Source organism: Pogoniulus pusillus, chromosome Z (genome assembly GCF_015220805.1).
Source record: "Pogoniulus pusillus isolate bPogPus1 chromosome Z, bPogPus1.pri, whole genome shotgun sequence".
NCBI lineage: Eukaryota > Metazoa > Chordata > Aves > Piciformes > Lybiidae > Pogoniulus > Pogoniulus pusillus.
Window position 1 is genome coordinate 106,640,738 of NC_087309.1, and position 21,699 is coordinate 106,662,436.

Sequence of the window (21,699 nt, forward strand, 5' to 3'; positions counted from 1 at the left end):
CTACCATCCTATGGATGTGGAATAACAGGAATCCAATTTAGCTGAGGTCAGAGCTGGAGCAGTTAATTCCTGTAGCTATAGGAAAGTTACAGGGTTTATGTACTTTTAGGATATATAACCCATTCTTTACCAAAGCCTATCAGATAAGCAGGGTTGTGGTACATTGCAGCAAAAAGCAGTAGCGTGTGGGCTAGTTTGTACAAGGGGGGTTCCAAAAAGTCAGATAAGGAAGCTCCAGGCAGTAGCCCTTTTTTACAAATAACTCACTGCTTTGTTAATTAATTTTAGCTGACTCGTTTAGGTCATGCTGACATGTATTTCTTAGCTACTGAGGCCTGCAAAGGATTTAAAGGCTTTAAAGCCGCTGTGAAATGCACACTAAATTTGAGAATAAATATTTCTGGTTCTGCAGGCTGACTTTCATGAAATTCTGTGTCGAAGACTCGTTCTACTGGGCTCTTCACAGAATAAGGTCCCTGAGGCACCAGTTTACATATGAAAGGTTTTCTCGGCTATGGGTGAGAGGAGAAAATTGAGGTTCACACCTAAACTAGTGCAAGCAGCATCCTCTGCATCAGTTCAAGGCAGATGTGGAAGGGTTTTCTGGTGACATTTCTGCAGTGGCATATAAAACTTTGAAAGAGCTACCTAGGTCTTAAAAACACCCCAGATTGTTAATTCTACAGGAAATAGGTGCAGGCATGGTATAAAGATGTGACTAAACAGCTACTTGCCAGCCCACAGACACCATACAATTGGACAAACAGGTCTGTAAGGCATGAATAGAAACTGATTTTGTCTATTCCTTGCCTGAGTGATAGATGTTAAGCAAGGGAAGGATCAAAAAACTACTGTGTGAATCCAGCTTTCAGTGTAAGTAATCCCAAACTCCTAGGCTCTATGCTTCATGTAAGAAATACTCAACTATGAATTTGCATCAGGAATAGGTCATGTGACAAACAGAATAATGGATATTTCAGGGGGGGAAATATAATTAATCTACACTTTCTTCAATCAAAGGGATAATTAAAAAGAAATACCAGTCAGCTTTGCTTAGCTGGCTAGGCACAGAGCAAATTAATATTCAGTAAATATCCACAATTCTTTTGTCACGGAGGTTTCCTTCCACAGAGCAGTTTCTGACACAGGTCATCAGCCACTCTCCCCCTCTATTCTTCAAAATGCTATTTGAATGGTTGGCTTTTCTCTCCCCCTTAAATAGCTTTTAGCCAGCCATTATGACTTAAACAGCAACTGAGACATGAAAAACAAAGTAACTGTAGTGTGAAGGTTAGATTAAATGACAAACCATTGGCTTCTCAATACTGAATTTCTCATTTTATCACAAACTGGAGTTTGCCTGTTACTGCACTTCCCATACGCTATTTTGAGTGGAAAAGGAAGTTATTCATGTGTAACTGGCAGTGTATCATGCATTCAGTGTGTAGTATCAGTATAAGGAATGTCTGGGAAGATGTCCTATATGTATTCGTATGAGCTTCTTGGACAGATTTGAAATTAAAAAGCCCTTTGCTTATATTTGATGATTCCTTAGAGATTAAGAAGTTGTGAGGAAATGAGAGAAGTTGTGAATGCGTGTTTTCACTGGCAGGATACTTGGTCATCTTTACCAGGAGGAAATTGTCCCTTTTCCATTCCTTCTCCATGTCTTTGAAAGATTCCCACTCTTAGATCTAGGTTTTAAATTCTCAGAGGAGGCTTGAAGGTCATACCTCATTTGCTTGAACTTTTGTTGTATTCTAAGTATTCAGGGTATAATTACTGCTTTTGTGGTCTCGATATCTCACTCAACTCACTTGTTTAGACCTGAAGGTGTTGATGGATGGCTGTCTGAACATGAGCCAGCAGTGTGTTCAGGTGTGCCAGAAGGCCAGTATTGTGCTGGCCTGTATCAGGAAGGTTGTGGCCAGCAGATCTAGGGATGTGATTGTCCTCCTCTACTGGTAAGGTCACACCTCAACTACTGTGTTCAGTCTGGGGCCTCCTACTTCAGGAAGGACATTGAAGTGCTGGAGCAACTAAGCTGATGAAGGGCTTTGAACACAAGGCTAAGGGAACTGAGGTTGTTTAGTCTTCAGAAAAGGAGACTGAGGGGACACCTCATTGCCCTCTACAACTACTTCAAAGGAGGTTGGAGTGAAGTGGTATCTGTTCTTGTCTCACATGCGATGAAGACTTGACAGAACAAGAGGAGATGGCCTCAAGTTGTGCCAAAGGAAGTTCAGGTTGGCTATTAGGAAAAAAAGTCTTCACAAAAAGGGTCATGAGGCATTGCAGCAGTCAGCCCAGTGAGGTATCACAGTATCACAGTATCATCAGGGTTGGAAGAGACCTCACAGATCAAGTCTAACCCTTTACCACAGAGCTCAAGGCTAGACCATGGCACCAAGTGCCACGTCCAACCTTGCCTTGAACAGCTCCAGGGATGGCGACTCCACCACCTCCCCGGACAGCCCATTCCAGTGTCCAATGACTCTCTCAGTGAAGAACTTTCTCCTCACCTCCAGCCTAAATTTCCCCTGGCGTAGCCTGAGGCTGTGTCCTCTCGTTTTGGTGCTGGCCACCTGAGAGAAGAGAGCAACCTCCTGGTGGTAGAATTACCATCCCTGGAGGTATTTAAAAGACATGTAGATGTGGTGCTGAGGGACATAGCTTAGTGGTTATCATCTTAGCACTAGAGATGAGATTATGAGCTCTAAGTGAGCAGTTGGACTTCATGATATCAAAGGTCTCTTCTTACCCCAATGATTCTATGATTCCAGTGAACAGCCTGATAGAGTGTTGTTTCAGATATCCAGCATGGACAGGCTGTTGTGTCCTCCATCATCTCACTGCCAGCCATGGCAGCTTCCAAATACGACTTTATTTCTAACTTAAAGGTTACTGACAGTATCAAAAGCTCAATTAGGAATCCTGAAAAATTATAACTAGTGGAGTTCCCCAGGGATCAGTGCTGGGGCTGATCCTGTTCACAGGATCACAGGGTGTCAGGAGTTGGAAGGGACCCAAAGGGATCATCGAGTCCAACCCCTCTGCCAGAGCAGGGCCATACAATCTAGCTCAGGTTACACAAGAGCGCATCCAGACAGGCTTTGAAAGTCTCCAGAGAAGGAAACTCCACAGCCTCACTGGGGAGCCTGTTCCAGTGTTCTGTGACCCTTACAGCGAAGAAGTTCCCCCTTGTGTTGAGGTGGAACCTCTTGTGCTGCAACTTACACCCATTGCTCCTTATCCTATCACAGGGAGCAAATGAGCGTATCCTGTCACCCTGTCCTCAGACACTTCCTGACACCCAGTCCTCAGATATTTATAGACATAAATCCCCTCTCAGTCTTCTCCAGAATAAAAAAAAAACAGATTGCTCATCCTCTCTTCATAAGGCAGTGGACCCTCTCCAGCAGATCCCTGTCCCTCTTAAACTGGGAAGCCCAAAACTGAATGCAGTACTCAAGATGAGGTCTCACCAGGCAGAGTAGAGGAGAAGGAAAACCTCCCTTGATCTGGGCACATTCTTCTTAGTACACCCCAGGATCCCATTGGACCCACAGGGGTACATTGCTGTCCCATGGTTACCTTGTTAACTACCAGCACTCCCAGGTCTCTCTCCACAGAGCTGCTCTCCAGCACCTCCCAGCTTGTACTGGTGTAATTTATTACTCCTTCCCAGATGCAGAACTCCACACTTGTCCTTGTTGAACCTCATTTGGTTCCTCTGTGCCCAGCTCTGCAGTCTGTCCAGGTCTCACTGGATGGCTGCACAGCCTTCAGCTGTATCAGCCAAGCCTCCCAGTTTGGTGTCATCAGCAAACTTGCTGAACAGATTCTGTCTGTCTGTCCCCTCATTTATGCCATTGATGAAGATGTTGAACAGGACTGGCCTCAGCACTGATCTCTGGGGGACTCCACTGGTTACAGCTCTCCAGCTGGACCTGACACCATTGATTATCATTCTTTGAACTCTGTCTTGTAACCAGTTTGTAATCCACTTCACCACCTGCTCTTCCATCCCACACTTCTGAGCTTGCTCACTAGGATGTCAGGGGAGATGGTATCAAAGGCCTTGCTAAAGTCAAGTTAGACTACATCCACTGGTTTCCTTGAATCTACCCATTCAGTTATGGCATTGTAGAATGCTATCGGGTTAGTTAAGCATGCCTTCCCCTTGGTAAATCCATGCTGACTACTCCTGATAACCTTCTTCTCTTCCAAGTGCCTTGAGATGCCCTCCAGCAGGAGCCACTCTGTCATTTTTCCAGTCATGGAGGTGAGGCTGACTGGTTGATAGTTCCCTGGAACCTCTTTTTGAAGACTGGAGTGCTATTGGCTCTCCTCCAGTCCTCAGGTACCTCTCCTGTCTGCCATGGTTTGGCAAAAATGATGGAGAATGGCAGAGTGATAGCATCAGCCAGTCCTCTCAGCACCCTGTTCAGCATCTTCATCAATGACACTGATGACGGGACAGACAGACAGAATCTGCTCAGCAAGTTTGCTGATGATACCAAACTGAGAGGCTTGGCTGACACAGCTGAAGGCAGTGTGGCCATTAAGATAGACTTGGACAGTCTGAAGAGGTGGGCAAAAAGGAAGCTGATGAGGTTCAACAATGATAAGTGCAGAGTCCTGAACCGGGGAAGGAACAATAAATTGTACCAGTACAGGCTGGGAGGTGATCTGCTTGAAAGTAGTCCTGTGGAGCAGGGCCTGGGAGTCCTGGTGGACAAGTTCTCCATGGCACAGCAATGTGCCCTTGTGGCCAAGAAGGCCAATGGAATCCTGTGGCGCATTGAGAGGAGTGTGTCCAGCAGGTAAAGGGAGATTCTCCTCCCCCTCTGCTCTGCCCTAGTGAGACCTTACCTCCTTGTGTTCAGGAGGGACAGGGATCTACTCAAAAGAATCCGACAGAAGGCTGCGAAGATGATTAAGGGACTGGAGCACTGCCCTATGAGAAGAGGCTGAGGGACCTGGAGCTTTTTAGTCTAGTGAAGAGAAGGCTTAGAGAGGATCTAATAAATGTTTACAAATGTATGAGGGCTGGGGGGTGAAAAGGAAGGGAACAGACTCTTCTCAGTTGTGCCCTTTTATAGGACAAGAGGTAGTGGGTATAAACTACAGCACAGGAAGTTCCATCTCGACATGAGGAAGAGCTTCTAAACTGTAAAGTTCACACACCACTGAAACAGGCTGCCCAGAGAGGTTGTGGAGTCTCCTTCTTTGAAGATTTCAAGACCTGTGTGGATGTTTTCCTATGTGACCTGCAGTCCTGTGGTCCTGTTCTGGCAGTGGAGTTGGTCTCAGTGATCTCTGGAGGTCCCTACCAACTCCTAATACCCTGCAATCCTGTGATCTGATGAAAAGTAATCACACATTTTGGCAACTCTTCTGTCTATGTTACTTGTAGCCTTAGCCTGTAGTTCTCAAAACAGAGAGAGCTTAGTTAATTTAATCTTTGTTCAGGAGTCCAGGAAAGACAAAAACAATAGTCATAATCACATGTGATTTCAGTCTGAGGCAGAGATAAATATAAAGGTTTGTTGTGACTATAGTGGTGTATCCCTGTGTGATACCAGAAAGTGCCTGCACAGTCAGTGCTTTTCATAAATGTTCTTCTTTTGTGGAGTCATAGAACACATGAGGTTGGAAGAGACCTGAGGGATCATCAAGTCCAACCACTCACCTAGAGCTCACAATCCCACCTCTAATGCTAAGCTGCTACCACTGCACCACACGCCTCAGCACCATGTCTGCACGGTTTTTAAATACCTCCAGGGATGGGGATTCCACCACCTTCCTGGGCAGCCTGTTCTAATCCTTGATAACCTTTTCTGTCAAGACAATTTTCCTAATATCCAACCAGAACCTTCCTTTGCACAGCTTAAGCCCATTTTCTCTCGCAGTCTCCTCACAGATATAAAAGAGGATTCTTCACTCCCTAACACACACAAGAAGTTATTACAGACTACAGGTACAGTCTAATTAGTTGGCATTTAAGTGCAGAATGCCTGCTTATTGAGAGATGGGGCTCACTCAAAATGCCATGCAAAGCCAGTGAATCCTTATACACACTCTGCCTATGAATTTAATACACCTGGCAAAGAGTATAAATTAGATATCAAGGTCACAGGCTACATCACCTGTTTAAGATGACAGATTTATGTTTTATCATGCAGTAGTTTCACTGCCACGAGTATCCTCTATTGCAGTTGGCAGATTTCCACACACAAGGAGTGATGTGCTTAGGCCGCAACTGACTTGCATCGTGTCAATGGAGTAATTATAGACTTGCACAAGCAACATAATTTGCAAAACAATTACTTTTCATTGCTAGATGGTTTTATTGTGTTACAGAAAATAATTCCAGTTTTCCATGTATCTTGCTTTCTGTTCTACAACTTTGAAGTGAAAAGTTTGCAGAGAAATGTGTAAGGTTTGTCATTATTGAAGGACTGTTTAAAACTGTTACTGACTCTGGAGGGGTAAATTACATCATAAATGCATATAGAGGAGTATTGTGAGTAAACAGTAGAGGCTGAGGGAGCTGGGGTTGTTTAGCCTGGGGAAGAGGAGGCTCAGGGGTGATCTCAATGCTGTCTACAACTACCTGAAAGGAGGCTGTAGCCAGATGAGGTTGGTCTCTTCTGCCAAGCAACCAGCAACAGAAAAAGGGGACACAGTCTCAAGTTGTGCCAGAGGAGGTCTAGGCTGGATGTTAGGAGGAAGTTGTTGGCAGAGAGAGTGATTGGCATTGGAATGGGCTGTCACCATCCCTGGAGGTGTTCAAGAGAAGGCTGGATGAGACACTTAGTGCCATGGTGTAGTTGATTGGACAGTGCTGGGTGCTAGGTTGGACTGGATGATCTTGGAGGTCTCTTCCAACCTGATTGATTCTGTGATTCCATATATGGCAAACCATCCATAGGACACAAATTTTCACTAAGTACAGGCTGAAAAAAATAAAGACACTGAAACAAGTATAGCAACCAGAAGCCATTCAAGAACTTAAAAAACATCTTTCTGCAGAACTGGAAAAGATTTTTATGTAAAGTAGTCTTTATAACACTGTGAAAATATGCTTTAAAAGAACAAAAATTAAACATTAATACATCAGTGCACAGAATCTTGAGTTTCGATATCTGTAATCCAATATAGTCTCTGCTCAGTATGGTTTGTGATCAACAGTTAGTAGCTGAGCATGAATGAGCCCCCTTCATTACCCAGACCAACAGACCCCACACTCAAACAAACCCGATCTGGCCAACTATATCCCAACTACTAACTGCTTCTACAGTCTCACCAACCTGATCTCCTTTTATGATCAGGTTACCCACCTGGTGAATGTGGGGCAGGCTGTGGATGTAGTCTACCTGAACTTCACCAAAGCCTTTGACACCGTCTGCCACAACAAGCTCCTGGCAAAGCTGGCAGCTCATGGTTTGGATAGATTCACTCTGTGCTGGGTCAGGAACTGGCTGGATGGCAGAGCCACCAGAGAGTGGTGGTGAATGGTGCCACATCCAGTTGGCAGCCAGTCACTAGTGGTGTCCCCCAGGAATCATGCTGGGCTTGGACCTGTTCAGTATCTTCATTGATGATCTGGATGAGGGGATTGAGTCCAGCATCAGTAAGTTTGCAGATGACACCAAGCTAGGAACAGACATGGATGTGGTGGAGGGTATGAGAGCCCTGCAGAGGGACCTGGACAGGCTGGATGGGTGGGCAGAGGCCAATGGGATGAGATTGAACAAGGCCAAGTGCAGGGTTCTGCACTTTGGCCACAACAACCCCAAGCAGCGCTACAGGCTGGGGCCAGAGTGGCTGGAGAGCAGCTAGGAAGAAAGGGACCTGGGGGTACTGGTAGATATTAGGCTGAAGATGAGCCAACAGTGTGCCCAGGTGGCCAAGAGAGCCAATGGCATCCTGGCCTGCATCAGGAACAGTGTGGCCAGTAGGACAAGGGAGGTTATTCTTCCCCTGTACTCAGCACTGGTCAGGCCACACCTTGAGTCCTGTGTCCAGTTCTGGGCCCCTCAATTCAAGAGAGATGTTGAGGTGCTGGAACGTGTCCAGAGAAGGGCAACAAAGCTGGTGAGGGGCCTGGAACACAAATCCTATGAGGAGAGGCTGAGGGAGCTGGGGGTATTTAGCCTGGAGAAGAGGAGGCTCAGGGGTGATCTTATTACTGTCTACAGCTACTTGAAGGGAGGTTGTAGCCAGGTGGGGGTTGGTCTCTTCTCCCAGGCAACCAGCAATAGAATGAGGGGACACAGACTCAAGTTGTGCTGGGGGAAGTATAGGTTGGATGCTAGGAGGAAGTTCTTCACAGAGTGATTGGCATTGGAATGGGCTGCCCAGGGAGGTGGTGGAGTTACCGTCCCTGGAGGTGTTCAAGCCTCAATGAGGCACTTAGTGCCATGGTCTAGTTGACTGTCTAGGGCTGGTTGCTAGGTTGGTGTGGATGATCTTGGAGGTCTCTTCCAACCTGGTTGATTCTATGATTCTATGGACAATCCATTACTTTTGGCATATCATCCTCAGTATGATTTATCTAGATTTGGCTTAAAAATCCTCATTTATCTTATGTACGAAACATGTGGAATAAGAAAGTAGTGTGAAATTAACACATGGAAATTGTTAAATAATTAGTATAACAGCATAACTTGTACTTTGTGAGGACTTCACTTGTTTTCCAGTTTGGGCACATGTGGGTACTTGGGCACTTTTCATAAGGCCAGTAGTCCAAAGTATCTTCCTGCAGATAGCTGTCATAATACAGTACCATGAGTCTTCAAATACTGATGCCATAGTGTTATCAAGTGCATGAAAAGCCCTCAGTACATTATTTGTACCTCTTTGTGGATTGACACTTCAGGATTTTAAACAGAAAATTCTGCAGAACTCGTGTACAATGTTACTGTCTTACTACAATGGTCAGGATGATGTGGTCTGTGTCTAATACGACTAGATAGTGCTTATAATGACAACACTGGGAGTAGTTTCTCTACAACTGTAGGCATGTGTTGAACACCTCTTAATTTCCCTCTTCTTTCTGCAGGGCCAGTGGAATAAGAATGGTGATTCCTGCTCTACTTTCTTCTTTTATTTGCTATGGATAATTGTTTTTCTCAGGACAGGAAGCAGGATCATGTTGCTTCTCACTCTTGGGCTGTCACATAGTGGACTTTGCGTCTCTGTCTTTCTGTAGGTTCAAGGTATTTGCCTTTCTGGAGCATGACACCAGAGGAGCTCAGGTGATCACTGAGAATAGGTGGCAGCATCATATTGATCCAAGCAGTGAGCCCTGTCTCAAAGGTTGTGTTTGTGCTGATGCTGGAACACATTCTCAGTTCAAATAATCCCAGTCAGTTGCCTTTCTTCATGTCTGGGTTTGCAGCTGTTTGTGAGACCTCATAGTACCAGGAGGTGATATTACTGCAAGAAATTTCCAGCAGCATGACCACCTTCATGCCACCATTCCTCCAGGTCACATCTCTGATCATTTGCCTGTGGTGGCATTCCCATCTTTGTCTTCTTTCAGGTCAGCATTAGGCTGTAGATCATTTTCACTCATCAGTTAGGTTTTCCTCTAAGCCACATGTCTCATCAAATGCCTAATTTTCAAGAGTCAATACAATTGGAAAGCCAGCGTTGGCCTCACAAGCTCGCTGGCGTATGTGCCCTTATGAGGACCCACTCAAATGCCCTTTCGATTCATGGTTTGCAGTGGGTAACACAGAATGGTTGAACAACCATCTCATTCCACTGTGCAGTGAGTGCAGCTTGGTCTGAGCTGGTCATACAAAGAAATAGATGGTCTTTTTTTCTTTGCAGAAGGTAAGGATGTCTCTTATTGAGGATTGTAATTTGCAGAAGTTCTTGTAAGCATAACATAAAGGTGTATTCAAGTAGAAAAATGCAACTTGATATAAATAGCAGAGTGCATGATACACTCCCTCAAGCAATTACAGCTACAAATACACCACTACATGTTTAATAGGCAAAACACTCATGTTTCTTTTCTTTTTTTCATATACTTCTGTTGAAGTTAAACCTCATTTTTCTTTGACCTAAATTCAGCTTATGTGTAGATTTTTAATAGCTATGAGACTTTTAGTCTATAAATATTTATGTCTGTGCATACACAAAAAAAATCAGCAAAACCCCAACATTTTGTCTATTCACAATTTCAGCACAAACGCTATATAAATCTCATTTTTCCTTGTTGGTGCATCTAAGCTTTGGTGAAGACTGATTTACATTAAATTAGATCAAAGTTCATAAAACTCAAAACTAAAAGTCTTAAGGCTACTGTATTCACCTCTCTATAGACAGCCAATGTGTTATTAGCTTTATATTGGCTTTGATAAAAAATTCAGACAAGTGGATCCAGATACTGGAGTGTGTCTTTCCTTAGTCTGGGACAGGCCACCTTTACAACCAAGGAACATAGAGCTGCTCCACATCAATCCATCAAGCAATGACTCAGGTGTCTAGACACAATACAACAGCCGGACCTTTGCAGTAAAGGATATGACCACCTTAAACCTATTTGTCAACTATGATGCTAGTTTTTGAAGTCCAGCATGACACAGTGTACTCAGGCTCCCTTGAAACTGTGCTCGTTAGTGTTTTCTGTTGTTTTCAGGACACAGAAAGGAGAGGACACTCTGTTTCTCTATTTATCCAATGTTGTGCTAGTTTGAAGCTAGCTGGAATGTTTTGGTGAGAAGAACTAGATTACAGGCTGCGAAAGGAAAACAATGGTGATGTCTACTTTGCTCATAAGCTTGCTGAGATGTATAAGAACAAAAAATAAAAACATAGATAACCACTCTCACTTCTGCTCTTCTGCTGCTGGTGAGCTCGTGCTCTCTAACCTCACCCTCCATTTTTGACTAATCCACTTTGCTTCCTAACCCTCTTGGCTGAACCTCCATTCTTCCTTGGGCCTGAGGTAAGGTTGAGAGGGGTAGGGGGAAGGTGAAGGGGTGGTTGGGAGCCCCTCCTGGGTACTCAGGTTTCTGGGAAGGGAGTTGTGTTTCTGTATTACCTTTTTCCTTGTATATTTGTTGGAGTCCGGAGGCTAGTGAGAGGCGAGATCGGGGTACTGGCGACTTGACTCAGCAGCTTGCTATGCATCAGTACAGCTTTATTAGGGTAGCGAAGCCTCTTATATAGTGCTCGGAGGAGGTGTATACCGTTAGTTTGGGGCTGGCACAAGTGGACGGTACAGATTGGCCCAGAGCCACGTGCAAGGTGCAGATAGGTTGCCCTGTGCCAAAACCAACCTGTGGTTCCCACCCCAGGGGGCTGGCAGGCTCAGCCTCCTGGAGCTGTGTCCGCCCAGGGACCAGTAGGTCCAGCCCCCTGCAGGTGTGCGTGGGTTGCTCACTGTAGCTTCCAGCTCAAAGACATTCTCCCATCACAAGTTTACAGCTCATGTCCCACTGTGGGAGAATTCTCCCACATATATTTCTGTCTCTAACTGTATATACTGTAAATATCTGCTTGTATATTGTGGTAAGCTGTAAATAGAAGCTTCATGCATATTTCCAGAGCCAGCTGAGTCTAGTCTGGGTGATTTCCAAAGAGTGGGGGGGCAGGTAACACCCAAACCATCACAAATGTGGCAGCTGCTGGGATGCTCGCAGAGCTCATGATTCCCTAGTCAACCAACTACAAGTGGCAAACTTCTTTTCCTGTGTGAGCCAAGGAAAACATCCTGCTTGCACCCGATCTTTCAGACACGCTGGCATCTCTTATAGGTCAATATTCCTAGGGCTGGACTCTGTTGGTTAGATAAGTTAGTGTAAAAGATAAGTATTTAAATAGCTACTCAGAGCCATAAAGCAAGATTGGCAGTTAGGGATTCTGTTTGGAAGTTCTGTTAGCTACTTCTGTTAAGGGCTTCTGGGACTATTTCTGTTAAGGACCCACTAAGACTGTTCTGCAATGCTGCAATAAAGGACTTCTTAGAAGGCTTCTGAGGCTCTCTACTCTCTGCATTGCTGGAATTGCATTGTATACCAATAATGTGCTTTGTGCCTTACCACTCATCACCTAATGATCCCCGATAATCAGGAGTTACTATAACAGAACACAACAGTTCCTCTTTTTTTTTTTTTCTAGAGAACATGGCACTAAATAAGACTGAACAAATGTGAGTGACATGCCAGACTTGAAATCCTGAATTTCTCAGTATAAGAGTGCTTTTGTAACTGCACAACACAAAATCATGGAATTAAATATCACATGATGATAATACAATTGAATAGTCCCCCAATACACCATTGAAAAGTTGTCCTTGAACTAACTCAGGGGTAAAGTTTTAAAAAAGGGGGGAAAAAAAGAGAACCTTCAGGGACAAATCCTTAACAACAAACTCTCGGTCTCTGTGGGTCATTTAAAGAGCATTTAAAGCAGCAGAGATCTGTAGCCATGTGTAGGATGGTAGCAACAGCCTGTTGTCCCACCAGTAAGGGAAATAAGTGAACCCAAACAATGCAGGACATTCAATACAGCATGGAAGTACTACTCTGCCTTATCTATTTAACTAAACATCTGATGAAAGAAGCATGCCTTTTACCAGTTTATCTGCCAATGCTGACTTTGAAAATAAGGACCCTAGTAAATTTTTAAGGAAATCAGAGTTTGTCTGCCTAAGATTGGTGAGCCCATGTGTTCCTGGTGTATGGGAGTTTGTCCAAAGTAAGAAGAAAAACTGAAGAATGAGCCGTTTCTGTGATGAATTGTTCCTTTGTGAAGTGGAGCAAAACCTGGAGTGGTTTCCCCAGATCTTCTCATTCCTGTAGTGTCTCTGCTTGGCTTGGCAGAACCCTTTGCACTTCTCCTTAAAATCTGCTATGTAGCCAAGCTTGGCTGTATACTCTATCTCTTATGACTCTTTTTGCTTGTAGCTGTATGAAAAATTAAAGAACTTCTTCATCTGTGTACATCCTAGCAACTATTTTCACATGGCTAGTCCAGTTAATTGATCCAACAAGAGTGTACTTGTTATGCCTGAAGCAGTCGAGACTTTTCCTCTGTTGGCCTTGGATTAATTTGTTTATTTGTCACAGGAAATATTAAGAGATCTTTTTCTTCCCCAGAATTATTCTGGTTCACAAAACTACCTGGAAGCATTTATCTGGCTAGAATTTGAAGAGCTCCCAGATCTACTGAACCACGTTAAAGCAAAGAAACAAACAAAATCCCAAACCAAGCAAAACCCCAAACCAACCAACCAACCAAATATATTTTGTGAATATTTTCTCTAGGTGTATTGTACCTTTTTTGAGCTGGAACTACTCAGATTATTCCCAGAGGTTCAGAATCACTGAGGAGCACAGCAGCCATAATGGCAGACAGGCTTCCAGAGTTATTCTTTTCCTGTTTTAGACATAAAAATGGTAACACTCTCATTCATAAAATTGTATAGTGTGCTAGAACCTAGGCATTTTGAAAAGGCAGCTGTATGTGTTCTATCTAAATGAAAAGTTCGACTTGAACTTTTTTTATTTTTCATGGGGAAAAAAAAGGATAAGAATAAAGTAATAGGCACCTTTAAAAGTCTTATGTTTCTGAAAAGTCTGGAAAGTTGGGATCATGAGCCCTTCTAACAGTAGAGCATGAGCAAAATCCTCATTCTTAGGTTATCCTAGTTTCCTACAAATGCAAACTTAACCTTTTGTCCCGGAGGGGTAATCTGCCGCCTACGCTGATTGTGGCAGAGGGGAGAAATTAATTGGTGTCAGATAATATTCTATAAAAATATATATTTATTAACTTCAATATTCTGAGCTCTCACCACTCCCAACCACTGAATTTTAATATTAAAAGGATCTACACAGTTATGAGAGACATTCTAGGATTAATACCACACCATAACTTACAAATAACTAGCAAACAATTCAAACTATAAACAGAGAGAGGATTTTCCCTGCGGCAAAGACTGCTTGGGGTCTATATGCTATTTGCCCAACAGGTGGGCTGAAGGCTCTTTCTGCTCTATGGCAGGAGGCAATAGAAATTGCAGAGGCATTAAAGCATTTACTTACAATTCTTATTAATTATCAATCACTCTCCAGGGCTATGTCACAGCCTATGTCAGTGTCCAAACTTCAGGGGAGTCTTTGCCTGTGGACTTTGAGGCTGGAGTCCTCCCAGCTTCAGGGGAAAGGAGAATCATCCTGGCTTCTGGCGAAAGGACAGTCTCTGCCCTTGTCTCCTGGCTTCTCCTGGAAGCTCTGTCCAGGACCTCAGGTGCAGAGGGAGTACAATGCTGTGCAGTCTGAGCACAGTCTCACGCTGGCTACATAGGCTGATCACGTGCAGACAAGTGGAGTCTTCTCTGGTTAGCTCAGCAGCAGTGGCACACTTAACCAGGCAATGATAAGGCAGCAGGTGTGCAATAGGGTGCACGAGCTACACGGGAGACTGAGCTCTGTAGGTAAAGGCAGGCAATACAAGATGTGGTCCTGATAACTCACCGCAGTGGCATGCAGGTGTGCACAGCTGCCTGGGAGACTATATGAGATACTGTCTCCGTCATAACAGCAAAGCAAATAGGCATGCAGGCAAAAGCAAGAAGCAGTGCTGGTGAGTCAAAGCGAGCAATGGAGCCTGAACGTGAGCAACCGAGGAGTCTGAGCATGTTGTTTACCTGTGTGCCTCTATTTATTAAATGTAGGCTGAGATTAATGGTCCCTTGGCCACTAGAATGACCAATCAGGTTGGCAGTCATACAAAACACACCAAATTAGGAGGGGTCCACAAGTCTAGTACTCCAAATATGGAGATAGCATGGGTCTTACACCAGGCAGGTACAAGCTGGGCGTGTGGGCTTACACAAACTTGTTTACACAAACACTTTACACAACCTGGACCCTGGGCAGGCCAGACTTCATGGCACCAGGTCTGTTGTGCCCCTTTGTGCTCGTTATGTGTTTACCTCTGGTTTGGGCAGAAAAACATGTCCAGGCAGGGCAAGGCATAAATAAGCCTATTTTCAGGCCTTCAAGCCCTCCACAACACCTTTCATCTTGAGTCATTTCTGTGTTGTATCCACCATTAGTGCCTGACTTTGTGACCTGCTGAATTCACCCCTTGCAGATGAGTCTCTTTCAGAAATGTCAGAAAAGCTAAACAAAATGAAGACAACTAAACCCAAAGTTTGAGGCAAATTATATTCTGAATAAAAATAGCTGGACTGTATCCTACTTGTGAAGGCAATAACAACAGGAGAAAAAAAAAAGTACTGTCACAAGTAGCTGTAGTTTCTTTGCTTTTTTTCCCTGAAACCAGACTCTACATGTTTTTCAAGAGACCGTATAGTAGTTAAACACCAGATACATAACTCTGCTTAAATACTTGCTGTGCCACAGTAGCCCTGGCATATCCATGCTTTTGTAGCTCCAAAATTGGGTAATTTTATTTTACAATGACAACATCATAGGAAATTAAAAACCTAGAACTAGTTCAAACTCATCCGTGGAACTTTGTATGCAGAAGAACCCATAATAGCAGTATTAGCAGAATCATTAGCAGTGTGCCCAGGTGGCCAAGGGAGCCAGTTGCATCCTGGCCTGTATGAGGAACAGTGTGGACAGTAGGACAAGGGAGGTTATTCTTCCCCTGTACTCAGCACTGGTCAGGCCACACCTTGAGTCCTGTGTCCAGTTCTGGGTCCCTCAATTCAAGAGAGATGTAGAGGTGTTGGAATGTGTCCAGAGAAGGGCAACAAAGCTGGAGAGAGGCCTGGAACACAAACCCTATGAGGAGAGGCTGAGGCAGCTGGGGTTGTTTAGCCTGGAGAAGAGGAGGCTCAGAGGAGAGCTCATTGCTGTCTACAGCTACCTGAAGGGAGGTTGTAGCAGGTGGGGGTTGGTCTCTTCTCCCAGACAACCAGCAATAGAATGAGGGGGCACAGACTCAAGTTGTGCTGGGGGAAGTATAGGCTGGATGCTAGGAGGAAGTTGTTGCCAGAGAGAGTGATTGTCATTGGAATGGGCTGCCCAGGGAGGTGGTGGAGTCACTGTCCCTGGAGGTGTTCAAGAAAAGCCTGGATGAGGCACTTAGTGCCATGGTCTATATGACTGGATATGTTGGCGTGGATGATCTTGGAGGTCTCTTCTAACCTGGTTGATTCTATGATTCTATGAATTCTGGCCCCATTACCCAATGTCTCCAATGATCTGCCAGATTACTGGTCAGACCTGTATTGTGTACCTGAGGACTTGAATGTCTTCTCTCCTCTTTTGTCATACACTTTTCTTCTGTGTGAAAATATATATCCTATTCTTAGCTTGCTGATAGATTTTCTTCAGTTTTCCTTAGGTATCAGTGTTGGGGAGTAGCTCTAAAACCTAAATCCACCATCCTAAATCTAGGCTTTCTCTGTCTGAACAGAAATTCAGCTGAGAAGGCAGAGGGGTGGGATAGGGTGCGAGGGTGATGGTGGAAATTACCTTCTGCTGCAGCTGGCTATTTTCAATGGTTTCCGCTTTGCCATGAGTACACGTGTCCAAACTATTTCACTGTCATCAATATGACAAGAAGAATCAGCATTGGCAAAACCTGCTGTTGTTACCTTAACACAAAGGTTTTCATGGAGGAGAAATGGCAGCCTTACCTAATTGCTGGAATGGTCCCATTACTTAAGTGCTACCAGAACAAATTCATCCTCGAGACACATAATTGTCAGGGCCCTGAGAGCACTGACAAACCTTGATACATCTTACCAATCAGCATGGGAGCTCCCACTAACCTTACCCATGGCATAGGAGTCCATTTCAGTACCCTTTGGACCTGTGTGTTGGGGGGAATGTGGCTGGCACTGTGATCACCCTGGGTTCCAGCTCTCCATCGCTGAGGGAACAGACAGCACCCAGTGCTTCTTGTCAGTAACTTCCCAGTTCATGTTGTTTGAATTGCTCACTTCAGAATTACCATGGAATTTAATAACTGCTTTCTTTAGAAGAAATGTGAAACTATGGCATAGAAGCTGAGAAGGACCACAGTAATCAATTTTATGAGAGCAGAAACATGTCAAATTATCAGGTATTAGTTTGAGTCTCAAGTTGTGCCAGGGGAAGTCTAGGATGTTAGGAGGAAGTACTTCACAGAGAGAGTGATTGGCATTGGAATGGGCTGCCCAGGGAGGTGGTGGAGTCACTGTCCCTGGAGGTGTTCAAGCAAAGACTGGATGAGGCACTTAGTGCCATGGTCTAGTTGAGTGGCTAGGACTGGGTGCTAGGTTGGACTGGCTGATCTTGGAGGTCTCTTCCAACCTGGTTGATTCTGTGATTCTATGTACAACAGTGTGGCACTTCTATATATATTAGGCATGCATGTATAAGCGTTCGCCTGGATACATGTGTGATTGTTTGTGTATGCAAATAACCTTAACAATGAACTCAAAGCATGCACTATTTCAGTTCACTTGTAATATCAACATAAAGGTAAATGGCATATGATGGCTTACACACTATAGCTTAAGCTGATCTGCTGGTTTGTTACCAACAACTTATGAGTTTCTGCTCCTTCACCTGCTGCTCAGTGCTCGTTAATGAGACCGTACTTAGCATGAACACAGGTACCTTCATCTCTCTGGGAACGAGATTGGAAACTAAATAAATAGCTAAGAGAATTACATTTCTCAATTCTAACATTGAAACTAAACATTTTGCCATCAAAAATGGCACGTGTGCTAGCTGCACCTTTTCATGAGAAGTAAATATATTCCATCTTAATTTACACAGATTCCTACCTCATAATGGTAAGAGCTTTGGATTATAACAGCAGATGCATCGGTCAAATGTTACAATGGTTATGATGATGATAACAATAATATATATTTATAATTTATATCATATTTTTTACATAACTAATAGTATATTACAGTTATATGATTGTGTAGATTGTATTCCCTTTCTTTGATCAACTTAATAAAAATTTCTTGACTAAAGTTTCACAAGTGACATTGCCCTAAAGAAAGAAAAGGTTAAAGGCATTTGTACTGTGTAAGAAAAATGTGTATCAGAATTAGCTTTCACATTAGAAACTTAGCAAGGAAAGGAGGAATAGCTTATTTTTGTGTTCACTAGCTGCTAAGGATGGGAATTCTCCAAACAAAGTTGTTTGGAAAGGGAATTCTCTAGGCAACATGCTTAGCAGGAGATAAAACCAGCATGCTACATTCTGGAGAATGACTGTAAAGTCGTGTAGAGAGAAAGCAGCAAAGCAGTATAAATTTATATCCTTATATTATTCAGAGAACGCCTGGTGTTAAAGATTGAATTTTGCTGGGTTTTGCAAAGAAAGGGAAAAACTCTTCAAAAAATCCTCCAACAATACTTGAAAAGGAATGTCTTCTTGCTCTTAGGATTAAGAACAAGGCTTTCCATTGAGGAACACTGCTGTAGCTGTACTGGAGTAAATGATAGTACATTAATTTATAATAGCCAGTTATTCATGATGCTCTGCAAACAAATGAAAACACAGACATTCTACTCATGTGAGGTTGTTGCTCTGTTGTTCCTTACAGACTTACATTCTTATTCAACAGAGCCACTGAGAACATGTTTGAACAAGAGGTCAGACAACTTTATGGAAGAGTAGGAAAATCTTGTTATTACTTATGCAGTCCCACATGTATTCTCAGAGACTTATTGTCAGTGAAGAATAAATTATAAAAACAGAAAACAGTGTCCCTTAGCTCAAAGACCTTCCAGCTTCTGAGCTCTAGTAGTGTACACACTGGATGTAGAGTTGATGCTTTTGTGAATATATTATGAAAAGATTATGGGGAAAAAAAGAATTACATTATTTTAAATCATCCAAAACTCAGAGTGGAACTTGCTTGCTTTTTTTCTGTGTTGAGTTTTCCAAAACAGACTTAAAAGCTCTGAAAGTCCAAAAGTCACATCTGACACAAATTTCATGGAGACAACACACGTGTTGATTAGGTCTGTTCGCATGCAGGTCTATTCTTACAGGCTTGATTTGAGGTGACTCACTTTTCTAAGTGGCAGCAAACTTCGTGCAGTAATGTCTGGTCATCAGGAAGGTTGTTTCTTCCTTTTCAAAAGGCTGACTGACTTCTCCCTAGGGTTTCTCAGCCTTTCTCAATAATGTGTGTTTTCCATGCTGAATCTTCTGTGTGTGTGTTGTGCTCCACAAAACTCCCCTGCTGGGACAGACCCATGGCAAAGATTCACTCTGGTGAGAAGGTGTCCTTGGCCTCATTTTCCTCAGAGTTCAAGCCAAACAAATAACTTGGAAGATCACACATCCATTCTCTGACTGTCCAAGTGTATGCACTGCAAATCTCCATTCCTTAGTTTAGTAATATTTGTTACTACAATGTCAGGGCAAATTTTGGTACTTCTGTGCCAGAAAATGACCAGATGTTGAAGGAGCAGGGATTATTTAGTCTGGAGGAGAGAAGAGTAAGGGCAGATCTAATTGCTCTCTACAACTACCTGAAAGGAGGTTGGAATGAGGCTGCTGTTGGTCTCTTCTCCCAAGAAACTAGTGACAGGATGAGAAGAAATGTGTTTAAATTGTATCAAGGGAGGTTTACATTGGCTATTAGAGTGATGAAATTTTGGAACAGCCTGTCAAGGGAGGTGGTGGGATCATAATCCCTGGAGGTGTTCAGGAAACTGGTAGATGTGGCACTTCAGAATATAGCTTAGTGGTCATGGTAACTGAGTTACAGTTGGACTCTATGATCTTAAAGATTCCATGATTCTATATAAAGTGAAAATACACTGGTTTGATACAAGGATTGCTTTAGTCATATCCCTGTTCAAGGCCTAATGTTATGTCTCATTATTCCTAACAAGTGTTTACATACTTCATACAAACTTTCCCCTCCTGCAGTATTTTTTCAATGAGGTATATGGCAAGACAATTCCTAAATTGATCCAGAAAACTGAAATAAATGATTATTAGCAAGATCTGTCATTTCAAAGTTACAGAACATGTACCTTAGTCTTGAACTAAGCTTTCACATTCATCTGCCTGAACCAGACAGAGGGCTTTGTCTTTAAAAGCATGCCCAATTCATATGAAAAATAGAGTAGCTATCACCATTTACTTTGCAAAATATGATAAAAATTCTTCACTGTGAGTTGCATGCAGTCCTAGCAGAAGTTGGTCTTGTGCTTTCAGAGAAAGATAAACGACCTTCTACAAGAAGTCTGACGTTCTAGGCAAAACTTAAACCTATTTTTCCCTTAATCAGGCAGTTTGAATATCTGATCTGCACTGGAGTGGTTGAATGATTGAAGCCTTACAAGATTTTGAATAAGGTCCCCAGTTTACTAATAGCATGATCATTCAAAAAACAGAGTGTCCATGTTTTTACCATTTAGTTTATTGATCTCAGTATGATTTATGAGCATTATTCTTCTGTATTTTCAAATCTAAACATGTATCAGTGTATATTCCCCTGAAGACAGATTATTCATATGCCAGTAATTCCCACATCAGCACCATAATACCAAAACCTGCTGTTGTAGATGATACTGGAATTTTAGGGCAGCATCATGCAAAATGCTGATAAAGTCCCAGCATTTTAGGGTCAACTGATTTCAGATTCTGGAAATAGAGGGCTAATAATAAGCATCCAAACCCAAGATTTTTGCTAGCGCCTTCTAGGCTTTCCTGTTCTTGTTAAAACTGCTGGAAAGACTTTTTTGTGGTAGAAGTTAGAGATGGAAAAATATGAGTGGTAGAATCTTTCCTCCTAATTTTGTGAACCAGGCTCTTGCTCCTAAGAGCTTAAAAATGCAGGTACAGAGAGGAAAGAAAGATGAATCATTTAGAAGCTACAATGGAGAGCTAATGTGGATGTTTGTAAGCATTTGCATTATTACCCACTAAACAATTCTAAACACATCAGAATTTGTAAGCTGGGAAAAACTTAGGTACTCTGAGTGTGAGCTTCTGTGTCCTAGCAAATTTTAGTCTTTTAAAAGGTAATCTTTTTTATTTTCCATTTTCTCTCATCTATCAATTTATTTATTTATAATAAATGTCACATTAAGAAGCCTTCAGAAAATCAGTTAATATCTTTGTCTGAAGAGCCATGGAAGCATTTTCTGCTGTATTGTCTGCTAATTTAAAATATATTTTTCTGCTTTCTTAGAGAGATTCTTGACCTTTTTGGGGGGGAGGAGGGTTTTTTTGGGGTTTTTTATGGCTTGGTTTTTTTAGGGTGTTGGATGTGTGGAAATAACTACTTTCTTCAAGTAAGGACATTCTAAAAGAAAAACATGATCAGGTTTTTTTTCTATTAGGTAATGGCATTAATTCTTAATTACCATTACTCACATGACTTCTCTGTAGACACTAGCTGGATGATGCTTATAAATTACTTGTGGTTGAAGAATTGCTAAATGCAGTGAAGGACTGCACATCTAGTGAAGCTTGAATGGAGTCTAGTGGAGCTGAATGCACAAACTTTGGAAGAAGTTCATGGACAGGTAATATGAGTGCCTCTTACTTCTTAGCACCACCTGTAGCATGACTTCCTCACAAATACTTGTCACGTTTGCAAGCACACCCATGTTAGAAGACATGAGGAGCTCAACATTACCTTTCATTCACTGAGGAGCATTACTGCATAAGAAGAGCTCTTGAGAAGAGGTGGCCTTAGAGTCTAGGACGAAAAGCAGA